Source organism: Prunus avium, chromosome 1 (assembly GCF_965620075.1).
Source record: "Prunus avium chromosome 1, drPruAviu1.hap1.1, whole genome shotgun sequence".
NCBI lineage: Eukaryota > Viridiplantae > Streptophyta > Magnoliopsida > Rosales > Rosaceae > Prunus > Prunus avium.
The window spans coordinates 55,894,996-55,899,238 of record NC_142284.1 but is presented as its reverse complement, the minus strand read 5'-3'; the positions used below and the strand labels follow the sequence as shown (position 1 = coordinate 55,899,238).

Below are 4,243 nucleotides of genomic sequence, written 5' to 3'. Positions count from 1 at the left end.
GGCCCGGCCCGGCCCAATTACTCATTAGGGCTAAAAAGGCCCGTTACTAATTAGGGCCTGGGCTCACACCTCTTAGGGCCGGGCTGACCCGGCCCGGCCCATTTTCCAGGCCAGTATGTTTACCCTACGCTAGTTCACGTCATATATATTTTAATTATCAATTTCTCACTGCCCCTCTTTCCTCTCTCTCTCTCTGAAAAACCCTAATTCAACACAACACAGTCTCAACAAAAGACAAGCAAAAAGGAAGCAATCCATATCATTCGGATTGGATTAGCCGCTGGTTAACGAACTTCTTCAGCTCCTCGCTTTTAAAAAAAGCAGCTTTTGACCCTCACTGCAGTCATGTGTGCTGGATCAGGTCAACTTCACTTCTCTCTCTCTCTCTCTCTCTCTCTCTCTCTCTCTCTCTCTCTCTCTCTCTCTCTCTATGTATTCATGTATGTATGTATCTATATATGTAAGTTGTGGTTAAGTCGACTTTCAGTAATATATATTTGTTCTGGATATTTGTATTTTGAAAAACTCTGTTAATCTCCATTGACCAAACCAAAACATAAATAAAAGATTATGTTAATCTCTATAATTTTTGAAACCCTAAATTCATATGATAACAGCAGACACTGAATTTGGTAATGAAAAGTTGGGTTTGTGATTGAAGTTGCTAATTGCTCAAAGTCACCTCCCAAAACAAGAAGCTTAGGAAAGTAGGACAACCACAATCACATACATTTCACTCTTCAATCAATATGGACAGTAGTGGCACGAAAATAAAGAAAGGAAAAGATTTAAACTGTATTCAACAAAATGCATAGACACTAGGATTTTTATGCATTTAGGGATGCCCAGATTGTATTTCTCAGGGGCCATGATTTGTCAAAATAGAGAAGCTGCCGTAGCAAGCTGTTCGATATAATTCCTGGACACACTGGTTATAGTTTTTTCCCCTTAAGAACAGGGGTAGGAGTTCCTTCCTGATAGACTGTAATTAGGCCCTTGTTTTCTGGAAAGCAAAACATCTTTGAACCTCGTCCCTGCTAATTTGGTTCGGTTGCTTGAATTAAAGCTAAAATGTACTAGTTTGGGACTCCTATAAACAATTTTTCTGCTTTCCCCCAAAAAAAAATAATTCTCCTTTTTACTGTTCATTGGATTCCTGTCATAGGATAAACGTACATATATACTGCTATGGTTCTTGGCCTGCATAAGGATCTTGAAATTGTGTGTTTCAAATTATGACCTTAGCCTTTTTTCTTTTTTCTTTTTTCTTTTTTTCAGGTCATTTATGATTAGATACAGTGTTCCAGGTGATGTTTTGTACTGTTCTAAGAGCAAGTAGAAGCTTTTATCTGTCTAGTAAGGCCTTCCATCTTCCCACTGTAATAATTGGTAGTGTTTCTTATTCAGGAATCTTCAGTACTATGAGAGAAGTCAAGGTAAAAGGTGTGTCTAGTTTGTGTACTCTTGATTCCAATGGAGAATCTCACATCCTACAATCTGAATTAGCTAGTGACAGCCAGAGAAATTCATCCTTGAACGTGCAATTCACTCCTGAAATTGAAAAGAAGTATGTTCATCATGTTTATGATGCTATTGCGCCCCATTTCAGTTCTACCCGGTTTGCTAAGTGGCCAAAAGTAGCCAATTTTTTATCTTCCTTACCTTCAGGATCTCTTGTCCTGGATGCAGGATGTGGGAATGGGAAGTACTTGGGATTTAATCCTGATTGTTTTTTCATCGGATGTGATATAAGTGCCCCTCTTATCAAAATTTGTGCAGATAGAGGGCATGGAGTGTTGGTTGCAGACGCTGTAGATCTGCCATATAGAACTGGTTTTGGTGATGCGGCTATCTCTATAGCTGTATTACATCATCTAAGTACAGAGGGTAGGAGGAAAAAGGCAATAGAAGAGTTTATCCGAGTTGTGAAAAAGGGTGGCCTATTTCTAATAACAGTTTGGGCTGTAGAACAAGAAGATAAATCTCTACTTTGCCAAATGGACTCCACTTACCCAAAAGTATGGGGAAGAGTGGATAGGACCTGGTAGTCCACGTGTTTGTAGCCCTTCATCCTGCACATTCGAAAGCATTCCAGAAACAGAGGAGAACGGTTTTGGAGAGCGTAAGAAAGATTCCGGCCAGAGTTCTGTGCAGAGTTTGCAGGAAATAACCTCTCAAAGTGAAAGTTATTCAGGGGCTTCTACTGATGTAAAAAATGCAAATAATCAACAAGAATATTTCGTCCCCTGGCACTTACCATATCATTGTGCTGAAGTAAGTGGTGCTTCTGCTTGTGCTCTTGCAAATGGCCTTGCAAAGAAAGATGATAAAAAAGGTGCCGTAGTGTATAACAGATACTACCATGTTTTCAGTGAAGGCGAGCTTGAAAGGTAATGTGTCATTTTCTTTCTGTTTCCATTTGAATTATTTTCCATTTGCTCTGTGTTCCAATCAGTTAATGCTTTTCCAAATTAAGACATGTCTAGTGCCTTTTAGAACATAATTTTGCATTTGTGTGTACATTTTTCATTTACCTAATCTAATACATGTCTAGTGCGGATTAGGATAGAATTTTGATGCATCTATGCATATGGATTTCTTATCACAGCTGGATCGTTTAGAGCAGTACTTAATGTGTTGGAATTGTAGGAGTTGTTTAACAAACTGAGTTTTCCCCAGCACGATGATGACACCTATGAATCAAGAAATAACCAAATTTTTCACTCATTAAAAATATATATATATATATATATATATATATATATATATATATATATATATATATATTGATTTCTTAAAGGTGCTTCTAATGTAGAAAACGGGTAAGAATTGGCGTGATAGGTACTTAAATAGACGTACATAGTTATGAAACTTGGCTTATAAACTTATTGATCTATGTGGGGCTAACATGTCATCCAACTTGTTAACTTTGTGCCTGAAAGGTGAGCTACTGCTTATATGATTAGGGATGCAGTGGCTCGAAGTCGCATTCTACTGTCATATTGTCGTACTTAACACTGCAATTGGGTGACAAAACCATTCATGGCAAAAGTAAAGAGGCCAACCTTCACAGTGTACCAGCCTTCCCTGTGGGAGACGAGGCTCAATCATGATGGTAGGCCACCCTCCAAGTTAGAGCAGAATCCTTTGATGGTAGTGGTTAAGAAATTCAAAAAAGTTGGAGGTTATAGTTACTCAAGTTAGCTTCTCACTGCTGCCCAGTTACTTTAAAGGTAGGAGACTTTAAGAGATTAGGTTCAGATCAGACTTTAGACAGTATATCTTTCGAATGCCAAAATAAGGCAATAAATAAAAAGAAGCTGCCAAAGAAGAGCTTTTGTTTGGTAGCTTTTTGTTTTGTCTTTTTTCCTGCTATTTTTTTAAATAAGGAGAGGAGAGAAAAGGGAGAAAGTAGAGAGGAAGAAGATAAATGAGAGAGAAAGAGAAGATAGGCAAAACATGCGTGGAAGAGGAAAGATAGAAGAGCATACCTAAAAACGAAGCAAAAACCTTACTGGAGGGATATTAAATTTATGGGGTCAGTTCTTAATGTTCTGACAATCTAACTTTTAAGTGATGTCCTACTTTTTCAGCTCATTTACTTATTGCTGTCTTAAAATGCAGGTTGGTAGCTGGTATTGATAATGCGGTAATTGTTGATAGATTTTTTGACAAATCCAACTGGTGCATTGTCCTGGAGAAAAAACTATGAAAAGCCAAACAACAGAACCTTGTGGGGCATGGAAAAACTTATGTAAACCATAAGCTATGCAGCCTGGAACAGCAAATGTGCGGCTGGTGACGGACAAAATCCATTCAACTTGTTTCCAGTGTGCCATGGAAAAACTGCTTTTTGATTGTGAGGAATTGCTTTTGAATTATACAAGCTTTTATTAGAGGTAATTGACTGCAACTGTAGTGTTCAGCTATTGTTCTGTGCCACATGCAAAAGAGAGGGCATCAAATGTTATTTTGATTTATTGCTTGTCTGGTGTGGCATTAAATAGCTCTTTACACAATAAGAAGCCTACCAACGCAAGAACCACCAGACGACAGTTTTCTTTTAGTGATCAATCGTCCAATTTCACTGTACAATTTATCCCTACTAAAGTGCTTTTGGGGGTTGGTGAGATGTCTACGGGAAAGTACTTCAGAGCCTTCTGATTATTAATTTTTTTTTATTTTTTGAATACAAGTGATAATCTAAATTAGGTGGAGAGTTTTTCACACATATTACCAACAT

General features: G+C 37.9%; 1 pseudogene across 1 annotated transcript; it reads left to right on the top strand.

The window, feature by feature from the left end:
- Positions 1-331: 331 nt before the first annotated feature.
- Positions 332-3,988, top strand: LOC110753775 (tRNA (carboxymethyluridine(34)-5-O)-methyltransferase-like; annotated as a pseudogene). Its single transcript, XR_015833014.1, has 3 exons — positions 332-361; positions 1,408-2,390; positions 3,625-3,988. The product of XR_015833014.1 is annotated as a tRNA (carboxymethyluridine(34)-5-O)-methyltransferase-like (transcript).
- The last annotated feature ends 255 nt before the right edge of the window (positions 3,989-4,243 follow it).